Source organism: Triticum dicoccoides, chromosome 1B, assembly GCF_002162155.2.
Source record: "Triticum dicoccoides isolate Atlit2015 ecotype Zavitan chromosome 1B, WEW_v2.0, whole genome shotgun sequence".
Taxonomy (NCBI): Eukaryota; Viridiplantae; Streptophyta; class Magnoliopsida; order Poales; family Poaceae; genus Triticum; species Triticum dicoccoides.
Genome location: NC_041381.1, coordinates 392414932 through 392427411, shown reverse-complemented (window position 1 = coordinate 392427411; position 12480 = coordinate 392414932).

Below are 12480 nucleotides of genomic sequence, written 5' to 3'. Positions count from 1 at the left end.
ACGGCAAGATTAGAGTCCAGATGTATTGTTTCCTTCCCTTGTAACCGACTTTATACAAACCCTAGACCCCTCCAGTGTGTATATAAACTGGAGGATTTAGTTCGTAGAGGCTATCATAACAATACTCATAGGCTAGACCAGCTAGGGTTTAGCCATCACGATCTTGAGGTAGATCAACTCTTGTAACCCCGATACTCATCGAATACAATCTAGCAGGAAGTAGGGTTTTACCTCCTTTGGGAGGGCCCGAACCTGGGTAAACATTGTGTCCCTTTGTCCCATGTACCATCGATCCTTAGGTGCACAACTTGGGCCCCCCCTACCCGAGATCTGCCAGTTTTGACACCGACAGGCAGCTTGGTCCTGGTACGCCCATAGGCCCCCATCCTTCGACTAGGTATCCTTACTCACTGATAGCGCATAAGCTCGAAGTAGGCTTTCCCCTTCTTGTAAAGGGCCTTTAAATTCATGAACTTAAGTCTTTGCTCTTGCTTCTCTTGCTTGTTCCTCGACATGATCTCCTCACCAGCAATTTGGTGTCCCATCATGGTCACCATTCGCTCCTCGGAGGCAACCTGAAGCTCCTCTAATTCTTTGGGCTCCATCAATTTTTTGTCCTTGTCTGCTCCCTTGTCTATGGCAAGCTCCTTATTTACTATCACCATGCTCTCAAGTGTGGTAGAGTATTGATCACCTCTCCCTTTATTCAACCTATCTTTTTCACTCTTCCCCTGAAGGACTCTTGTTTGATGGTTTCACAAAGCATGGAGTGAGACTCCTCTTTCCACCATTATCATTGGAGTTACTATATTTGAAATCATGCACTTGGGTTACCAAAAAGTGAGTGTTAAGACTTCACGACGCACAATTGTCCTTCCAATGAATCAATCATTCCCACTGCACATTTGTCATTCTTTATCAGCAATAGAGTTCTGGTTGGCTTTCACTAGCATTGCATAAAACATAAGAAGGTTTAAAATCGATGGCATGGTCGGGATAAGTGGCTTTGCCAGTTTTGGCATTACCACCCACCGCCTTGTTATTCTTCTCCTTTGGAGCATTCTCTCCCTTGTTCACAAATACATCTTTGAGAGGAAGAGATTGCTTGGTTTTGCTCTTCTTGCTTTTCTTCTTCTTCGACTTGGGTACAAATCCAACCCCTCCTTAGCTAGAACTTCCTTTTGATTGCTCAAAAGTTTGTTTAGGTTATTCTCACCTTGTATGCATGATACCATGCCTTTCTCAAGTTGCTCCTTCAACTTAGTGTTATCCTCAACAAGATGAGCATGCTCACAACAAGGGTTAGTTGCACGAGTATGATCAACTAAAACAAAAGGAGGACACATTGTGATCTCTTTAGTTAGTTCACTTGGAGGTGATCATGAGATTCCTTGGGTGTAGCATGAGCATCCTTCAAGGCCTTGTGAGCCTTGTCAAGTAAGTCAAACTCCTCTTTAAGTCTAGCATGGCCAACCCCAAGTTCATCATTTTGAGATTTAAGAACTTTAGCAAGAACTTGAGAATAGTCATGGCCTTTCTTTAATTTAGCATGGTCCATGTTTTGTGACTCCTCAAGAGCCACTCTAAGACCTTGCTCTTCCTCAAGAGCAAGAGAAATATCCACTCTCTCATCGGCATACTCGACTATGCTCTTCCATCTCAGAGATGGTTCCCTCTTGAGATTCAGCATGCGCATTGGCTTTACCAAGTTGTTCCAAGAGAGCAACAAAGTGCTTATTGGTCTCGCCTTTGACCTTGCCAATGAATTTGTCAAATTCATTCTCCTCTTACTTTGCCTCCTCACTATCCCCCACCTGATCCATCAAGGAGGGATTAGTAGGAATGATTGATTTGGTGTGAGGGGTTACCTTGTTGGAAGCTTTGGCCATGAGCCACTTGTGGGTGGTGATGGAGTTTTTGTCAGGGGAGTCGAAGAGTGACACATTGGAGTTGAAGTGGTGGTAATGGCAATGAAGGTTGTTGCAGCCCCTTCACTGCTTGGTTCATCATCATCATCAGAGTCATACTCTTCATGTACCACCAACCCCTTTTGGGGTGGCTTCTTCATGTAGTGGTTGTTCTTGCTTGAGAATGACTTTTGTCTTGTCCTTGCAGACAAGCTTGCCTCCATTGTCTTCCCTATTCTCATAAGGACACTCAGCGATGAAGTGGCTTGATAACCCACAAGTATAGGGGATCAATTGTAGCCTCTTTCAATAAGTAAGAGTGTCGAACCCAACGAGGAGCTAAAGGTAGAACAAATATTCCCTCAAGTTCTATCGACCACCAATACAACTCTATGCATGCTTAATGTTCGCTTTACCTAAAACAAGTATGAAACTAGAAGGACTTTGTAGGCGTTGTTGGATAGGTTTGCAAGAATATAAAGAGCACGTAAATAAAAACTAGGGGCTGTTTAGATAAAGATGCAATAAAGTTAGTATATCAAGTGTGGAAAAGTGGTGGTAAGAGTTGTGAAATTGTCCCTAAGCAATTGACTACTTTACTAGACCGATAGCAAGTTTTATGTGGGAGAGGCCACTGCTAGCATGTCATCCCTAACTTGGAATTCTATGCACTTATGATTGGAACTATTAGCAAGCATCCGCAACTACTAATGTTCATTAAGGTAAAACCCAACCATAGCATTAAGATATATTGGTCCCCCTTTAATCCCGTATGCATCAATTTCTATGCTAGGTTGAAGCTTCTGTCACTCTTGCCCTCCAATACATAGTCCTATCAACATACAACTAACCCTATGGTGTGATCCATGCGCGCACTCATATGATGGGCATCAAAGGACAACAACATAAGCACAAGCAAATTAAACCAATCATAGCAATTCACCAACTACCGATAGGACAACGAAAATCTACTCAGACATCATAGGATGGCAACACATCATTGGATAATAATATGAAGCATAAAGCACCATGTTCAAGTAGAGGGTACAACGGGTTGTGGGAGAGTGGATCGCTGTAGATAGATGTGGGAAGGTGATGGAGATGTTGATGAAGATGACGGAGGTGTTGGTGTAGATCACGGTGATGATGTTGGCCCCGGCGGCGTTCCGGCGCCACCGGGAGAGAGGGGGAGAGAGCTCCCCTTCTTCTTCTTCTTCCTTGACCTTCTGCCTAGATGGGAGAAGGGTTTCCCCTCTGGTCCATGGTCTCCATGGCGTGGGAGGGGCGAGAGCCCCTCCGAGATTGGACTTGTCTCTCTGTTTCTGCACTCCTAATTCTGCCATTTCACCATTTCTTATATTCCCGGAGATCCGTAACTCCGATTGGGTTGAAACTTTGACCATGATTTTTCTTCGGATATTAGCTTTCTTGTGGAGAAAGAAGGGTAACAACCGCCTTACGGGGTTTCCACGAGGGTCAGGGGCGCGCCCACCCCCCTGAGGCGCGCCCCTGCCTCCTGGGCCCCTCGAGCATCGTCTCGCGTAGATTCCACTTCTCAAATTCAGATATATTCCAAAAAAAATCTCCGTCCGTTTTTATCCCGTTTGGACTCCGTTTGATATGGATTTTCTGTGAAACAAAAAAACATGCAACAAACAGGAACTAGAACTGGGCACTGGATCAATATGTTAGTCCCAAAAATAGTATAAAAAGTTGCCAAAAGTATGTAAGAGTTGTAGAATATTGGCTTGGAACAATCAAAAATTATAGATCCGACGGAGACGTATCAGCATCCCCAAGCTTAATTCCTGCTCGTCCTCGAGTAGGTAAATGATAAAAAATGATAATTGTTGATGTGGAATGCTACCTAGCATAATCTTGATCATATATCTAATCATGGCATGAATATGAAGACATAAGTGATTCAAAGCAATAGTCTATAGTTTGACATAAAGACATCAATACTCAGGCATCCCAACAAACAATCATGTCTTTCAAAATATCAATGCTAAATAACTCTATCCCTACAAAACCATATAATCTTGTCATGCCATGTCTTCTTAACACAAAGTATTTATCATGCACAACCCCAATGATAAGCCGAGCAATTGGTTCATACTTTTTAACGCGCTTCAGTTTTTTCAACCCTCATGCAATATATGAGCGCAAGCCATGGATATATCCAACTTGCTTGCTCATGAAGACCTCGGGCATTTGAGGAAGCCCATCATCGGAATATACAAGCCAAGTTCTATAATGAAAATTCCCACTAGTATATGAAAGTGATAACTCAAGAGACTTGTATGAAGAACATGGTGCTATTTTGAAGCACAAGTGTGGTAAAAGGATAGTAACATTGCCCCTTCTCTCTTTTTCTCTCATTTTTTGTTTTTTTTTTGTTTTTTTTTGTTTTGGTGGGTTTCTTTGGCCTCTCTTTTTTTGTTTGGGCTTCTTTGGCCTCTTTTTTTTAAGTCTGGAGTCTCATCCCGACTTGTGGTGGAATCATAGTCTCCATTATCCTTTCCTCGCCGGGGAAATGCTCTAGTAATGATGATCATCACACTTTTATTTACTTACAACTCAATATTACAACTCGATACTAGAATAAAAATATGACTCTATATGAATGCCTCCGGCGGTGTATCGGGATGTGCAATGATCTCGCGTAGCAATGAAATCAAAAAACGGACAAGCCATGAAACATCATGCTAGCTATCTTACGATCATGCAAAGCGATATGACAATGAATGCTCAAGTCATGTATATGATGATGATGGAAGTTGCATGGCAATATATCTCGGAATGGCTATGGAAATGCCATGATAGGTAGGTATGGTGGCTGTTTTGAGGAAGATATAAGGAGGCTTATGTGTGATAGAGCGTATCATATCATAGGGTTTGGATGCATCGGCGAAGTTTGCACCAACTGTCGAGGTGAGAAAGGGCAATACACGGTACCGTAGAGGCTAGCAAATTGCGAAAAGGTAAGAGTGCGTATAATCCATGGACTCACATTAGTCATAAAGAACTCATATACTTATTGCAAAAGTTTATTAGCCCTCGAAGCAAAGTACTACTACGCACGCTCCTAGGGGGAAGGTTGGTAGGAGTTAACCATCCCGCGCCCCCGACCTTCACACAAAGGAGGACAATTAATAATAAATCATGCTCCAACTTCTTAGCATAACGAGAGACTATACGTGCATGCTTCGGGAATCACAAACCTTAACACCAATATTCTTACTAAACACAACCATTTACTAGTACCTCCCACATATTATGATCTCTATATCGCAAAACTATTGCAAGGAATCAAACATATCATATTCAGTGATCTACAAGTTTTATGTAGGATTTTATGACTAACCATGTGAATGACCAATTCCTGTCATCTCTCTAAATAGATATAAGTGAAGCAAGAGAGTTTAATTCTTTCTACAAAAGATATGCCCATGCTCTAACAAATATAAGTGAAGCAAAAGAGCATTCTATGGCGGTTTTCTATGTGAAGAGAAACAGGCAATCCAAACTTCAAATGATATAAGTGAAGCACATGAAGCATTCTATAAAGCCATACTCAAAAGATTTAAGTGAAGTGCAATGAGCATTCTATAAATCAACCGAGGACTATCCCATACCATCATGGTGCATAAAATAAAAGTGAAAACTAAATGCAAAAGACGCTCCAAGATTTGCACATATCGCATGAACGAAACGAATCCGAAAAGATACCGATACTTGTTGAAGAAAGATGGGATGCCTTTCGGGGCATACCCAAGCTTAGACGCTTGAGTCTCCTTGAATATTTACTTGGGGTGCCTTGGGTATCCCCAAGCTTGATCTCTTGCCTCTTCTTCTTCTTCTCACATCAAGACCTCCTCGATCTTCAAACACTTCATCCACACAAAACTCAACAGAAAGCTCGGTAAGATCCGTTAGTACAATAAAGCAAATCACTACTCTAAGTACTGTTGCAAACCAATTCATATTTTTGTTTTGCATTGTAGCTACTGTAATATAACTTTTCCATGGCTTAATCCACTGATAGAAATCGATAGTTTCATCAAAACAAGCAAACTATGCATCAAAAACAGAATCTGTCTTAAACAGGGCAGTCTGTAGTAATCTGAACATTAACCATACTTATGGTACCCCAAAAATTCTACCAAAATTAGGAAAAATAAACAATTTGTATATAAAGAGAGTGCAAAATGTTTTAGAACCGTTTGACGTTCCAGTAAATAATGTAAAATCGCACTACAGCCAAAGTTTCTGTCTTGCACCGCACAAACCAACAAGCAATGTAAACATCCTAAAGGCAAATCTTGGCACATTATTTTTATTTTTAAACTTTATAAAATAACACAACAGAAATAAATGACTCTCTAAAACTTCTGGGTTGTCTCCCTGGTAGCGCTTTCTTTAACCATTAAGCTAGGCATATAGTGCTCAAGTAATGAATCCACCCGGATCCCAAGGTATATCAAAGCCAATTTTAATTAACAATGATTTGTAATTTAGTAGTGAGCACAAAGTAACATATATCAAGCAATGACAAAGTCTAACTTCTTCCTATGCACCGGCATGTCATAAAAGAACAATTTATGCACACATAGTAAAGGCCAATGCATAGTATAAATAGTTTCTTGCAATTTTATCGTGTGGGAAACATAGAGAGGTGGAGATATAGTTCCTCTCTCATAATAATTGCAAGTAGGAGCAGCAAGCACATGCATATTATATCTATCGAAATCATCATGTGTAGTAGTAAAACGCAACCCATCAATATAATCCTTAATAAGGGCAACTTCTCCGATATAGTGTAGTTGAGAGAATTCAAAAAGATAATAGGACTATCATCCATGGGTGCAATAGCAACAATTTCATGTTTAACATAAGTAACTATAGCAAGTTCATCTCCATAAGCATAATTCATATTGGCATCTTGGCCACAAGCATAGCAAGCATCAACAAAAAGGGATATTTCAAAAGAATCAACGGGATCATAACAATCATCCTTCGGTAAGCACGAAGGGGAATTAAACAATGTATGAGTTGAAGAGTTACTCTCATTAGAAGGTGGGCACGGGTAGCTAATCCGCTCTTCCTCCTTTTGTTCTTCACTCTCCTCGTCATATTTTTCATCCAATGAGCCCACAGTTTCATCAATTCCTTCTTCCATAGAATCCTGCAAAATATTAGTCTCTTCTTGGACAGCGGAGACTCTCTCAATAAAATCATCAATATCGGAATTGAATTCATAATTCTCATAGCAATATTTAAGTATAGCAAAATTTTCAGGTCTGTAAACAGCATTATCAAGATTTTCACACTCTTTAAACAAAGATTCAATTTCATAAGCACCCATAAAAGCAACGAATTCTTCTATTTGTTCCACATCATAGTAATCATATATACCATTAGCATAAGAAACTAAGGTTTCATTAACATTAAATTTGCATGAAAAGGGAAGGTGTGGAGCCTCCATCCTAGAGCAACAAGTATAATCATATCTCAAGCATAGTTGCCTAGCATACCAATACAACATATAAATTTGATCCCATAATAGTTTCCCTTTTTGTGTCAAGCGATAATCCCTAAAGTATTCACGTTGATCCAACGTGTCTCCCATAACATAATTGAATGGGGTTTTCTCAGGATTATCAAAGTAGTACATAATATCTTTCACATAATGAGCATCGAGGGTTTTAGGAGATTCCCCATCTCCATGAGTAGCAAGTAAACCTAACTTTTTTGGTATTTCATGTTCCATATCCATAACTAAAGATAGAGAACAACTTCGAACAACAAATAAAATCACTTAGTGATGAAGCAAACAAGAACACACGAGAATATTCACCCCACGCTATAACTCCCCGGCAACGGCGCCAGAAAAAGGTCTTGATAACCCACAAGTATAGCGGATCAATTGTAGCCTCGTTCGATAAGTAAGAGTGTCAAACCCAACGAGGAGCTAAAGGTAGAACAAATATTCCCTCAAGTTCTATCGACCACCGATATAACTCTACGCACGCTTAACGTTCACTTTACCTAAAACAAGTATGAAACTAGAAGGACTTTGTAGGTGTTGTTGGATAGGTTTGCAAGAATATAAAGAGCACGTAAATAAAAACTAGGGCATGTTTAGATAAAGACGCAATAAAGTTAGAATAGCGAGTGTGGAAAAGTGGTGGTAGGAGTTGTGAAATTGTCCCTAAGCAATTGACTACTTTACTAGACCGATAACAAGTTTTATGTGGGAGAGGCCACTGCTAGCATGTCATCCCTGACTTGGAATTCTATGCACTTATGATTGGAACTATTAGCAAGCATCCGCAACTACTAACATTTATTAAGGTAAAACCCAACCATAGCATTAAGATATATTGGTACCCCTTCAATCCCGTATGCATCAATTTCTATGCTAGGTTGAAGCTTCTGTCACTCTTGCCCTCCAATACATAGTCCTATCAACATACAACTAACCCTATGGTGTGATCCACACGCGTGCTCATATGATGGGCACCAAAGGACAGCAACATAACCACAAGCAAATTAAACCAATCATAGAAATTCACCAACTACTGATAGGACAACGAAAATCTACTCACACATCATAGGATGGCAGCACATCATTGGATAGTAATATGAAGCATAAAGCACCATGTTCAAGTAGAGGGTACAGCGGGTTGCGGGAGAGTGGACCGCTGTGGATAGATGGGGGAAGGTGATGGAGATGTTGGTGAAGATGATGGAGGTGTTGGTGTAGATCACGGTGATGATGATGGCCCCGACGGTGTTCCAACGCCACCGGGAGAGAGGGGGAGAGAGCCCCCTTCTTCTTCTTCCTTGACCTTCTCCCTAGATGGGAGAAGGGTTTCCCCTCTGGTCCATGGTCTCCATGGCGTGGGAGGGGCGAGAACCCCTCCGAGATTGGATCTGTCTCTCTGTCTCTCTCTGTTTGTGCACTCCTAATTCTGCCCTTTCACCGTTTCTTATATTCCCGGAGATTCGTAACTCCGATTGGATTGAAACTTTGAACACAATTTTTCTCCGGATATTAGCTTTCTTGTCGCGAAATAAGGGCAACAACTGCCTTACGGGTGTCCACGAGGGTCAGGGGCACGCCGCCTGCCTCGTGGGCCCCTCGAGCATCGTCTCGCGTTGATTCCACTTCTCAAAATTCAGATATATTCCAAAAAAAATCTCTGTCTATTTTTATCCCATTTGGACTCCGTTTGATATGGATTTTCTGTGAAACAAAAAAAATGCAACACCTACAGGAACTGGCACTGGGCACTGGATCAATATGTTAGTCCCAAAAATAGTATAAAAAGTTGCCAAAAGTATGTAAGAGTTGTAGAATATTGGCATGGAACAATCAAAAATTATAGATACGACAAAGACGTATCATGGTTCATGTTCCCACAATTGTGACAAGTCCTCACTCATTGATCCCTAGCCTTCGAGCCACTTGAACTGTGTAGAGTAGTTCGAATTGAAGTTCCTCTTGTTGCCCCAAAATTGCCTTGACACAAGAGCCATGTGCTCGTGGGAATCATATTTTGTATCTTTGGGGCAACACTCCTTCTCTTCTTTTTGATCCTCTTCTTGGGTTACCTTGGCCTTCAAAGAAAGTTTGGGCTTCTTCGCTCGTTGAACACGAGGAAGTGTGTTGTCAATGGTCTTGTTCAATATGTTCATCACAACAAATTTATCAAACGCGTCATTGAAGGACAAGGTGTGGAAGTCCGGCTTTGGAGAATCATGGAAGACATGCTCTTGTTAAAAGGCATGATTGCCTCAAGAAACTTGTGTTTGACCTAATTGTCATATGTGTCCTTGCTCCCATAGTCTTGGAGTCAAGATGCAAGATGTAGGAACGAAGCATGTCTACCAGAGGGGGTGAATGGGAATTTTAAAATTTCTCTGGAAATATCAAAACTCTCGGAACCCAGCAGCGGAGTGAATGAAAATAGTGTATAGCGAGCGAATACAAACTAGCGAATGGAAAATAAAAGCATGCATCGAGACAATTCACATGATTGAAAGAATTTGAATGTAAAGAGGAGAAGCAGAGGTAACCAATGATGCTTGATGGAGGCAAGGAATTTGGTAGACCAATTCGCCCTTCTGCACAAGGACTACGTATGGTTGGAGGGGTTGTGATTTAACATAGATGATAAACTCTCTTCGCCCTATTTTCCTCGATAATTGGTTCGTCAACCAATGTCGATCACTTGTGGTAGATACTTGAGGCGATCTTTGAACCTTTACAGACTTCTTCTTCGAGAACCATAATTACTCTTGGCCTCTGAAGAAATTGACACCTAACCGTCTAGAGAGTTTGCAGCTCTCAAGAGTGATAGGCGGAGCGTACTTGAGTTTGATTCGAGTGATGCTGAACCACTATCTAATTTTTTGGATCTAGGGGTTTTCTCTCAGTGGATTTTAAACTCAAAACACTTTGGAGATCGGTTTGCTCAACTATCTTCTCACAATCAAATGGAGCAGCCACCAGATAACGCTGATGTGGGGTGGCTATTTATAGCCGCAGCCTTCCCTGGTGGGAAATGGCCATTTTGCACACATGGTCCAGCCAATGGCCAACAGACACATTCACAACGGCCAGATTTCAAGAGCAATGGTAACATTACTTGAGGACCAAGTAATGCTAACTCCTCAGCCAGAGACAAATCTCTCGTAGTGAAGAAGATCACACTTGTTGACAAGTATTTGCTCAGAACACAAAGAGATTTCTCTCGCAACTTTCATAGATTTGGGTTTAGCATTAGAGAATGAAAGCTTTGAATGCTACACCCCTCTTAGTAGTACGGTGGTCCTGTGACTCAACAAAGAGAAGAGAAACAACAAAATAAATGCTACATCTTCACTTCGTCTTCAATCTTCTCGGTCACAGTTACTTCCTTCGGATGAGCACAGAGCCAGTTGCTTTGTGTTAGCAATTTTTTAGGGGCACTCTTGTTATCATAATCTTCGGTGATAACGTTCACTTTCACGCAGGGGATTATCTTCAGAGTTTGAATCAAACTCCTCTTTACTCCAGGGACCTGTTACTCGGTGTGCACTAGCACAGGGCCTAAAAGTAATGGTTCAAAGACTCCAGTGATGCCCTGCCGCGCGTCTGCGCCATTTCTCCTTAGTAACGAATCCTTTGACAGGGGTATTTGATGGTTGTCCATAAAGGAGGGGAAAGTTAGCCTTGAAAGGCTCCCTAATGCAACCATATAGTAGATAGGGCTCTTAATGAATCTGCAGTGAAAAAATATATAAGGTCCAAATAGGGTCAAGCCATACTATGGACTTTTTCCGTAGTGTGCCTCCGGCGTTGCCCAAGGTATCTTGAGTGCATGGTTATGTATGCGTGGTACGTAAGCCGCAACTTTATGGGGCAATCAGCGGAGGCTGAACTGCTAATCGAGGTCCAGATTCATCGAGTTATCGCAGTGATGCGGGGACCAGACTCGTTTAGAGATGTCATTAGCTTTAATGCCCGACGAATTATTTGACTTAATGAGGCCACCGCACACCTCGGCTGCAAGGGTCGCGGTGTGCTCTTCAGTATGGAGGGAGCGCTCCATATTTCCATTGATTGTGATAATGCCACGTGGTCCAGGCATTTTAATCTTCAAATGAGCATAGTGTGGGACTGCATTAAAGTGGGCAAAAGCAGTTCGTCCAAGCAATGCGTGATAACCACTGCGGAAGGGGACGATGTCGAAGATCAGTTCTTCACTTTGGAAATTGTCTGGGGAGCCGAACACTACCTCCAGTGTTAATGATCCCATACAACAGGCATCCACACCGGGTATCACACCTTTAAAGGTAGTGTTACTAGGCTTGATTCTTGATGGGTCAATGCCCATCTTGCGGACAGTGTCTTGATAAATCAAGTTGAGACAGATGTCGTCGTCCATAAGGACTCTGGTGAGATGGTATTCCTCAATGCTTGGATCGAGTACCAGGGCGGCCGAACCCCCATGATGGATACTAGTTGGGTGACCCCTGCGATCAAAGGTGACCGGACAGGCTGCCCATCAATTGAATTTTGGGGCGACAGGCTCTAGGGATTAGACGTCCCTTAGTGCGCGTTTGCGCTCCCTTTTGGGAATGTGAGTGACATAGATCATGTTCACTATTTTCACCTTGAGGGGAAACTGCTTTTGGCCCCCGGTGTTCGGCTGATGGGGCTCATCGTCGTCCTCACTTGGAGGTCCCTTTCCCTTGTGTTTGGTATTTAACTTACCGGCCTGTTTGTAAACCCAAAAATTTCTGTTGGTGTGGTTAGCAGGCTTATCGGGTGTGCCATGGATCTGACAGGGCCTCTCAAGGATTTTTTCCAAGTTGGATGGGCCATCCCTATTGCCTTTCAAAGGTTTCTTCCGTTGACTGGATTTAGAACCACTAAATCTAGCATTGACTGTCGCATCATCTGCGTCATCATTATTGCTCCGACGTTTTTTATTGCAGCGTGGTCTACCATTGCCGTCCCTAGCCTCAGAAGTGTCGGGGTCACCAGAGTTGTTGCTTCTACGAGCCAACCAGCTACCTT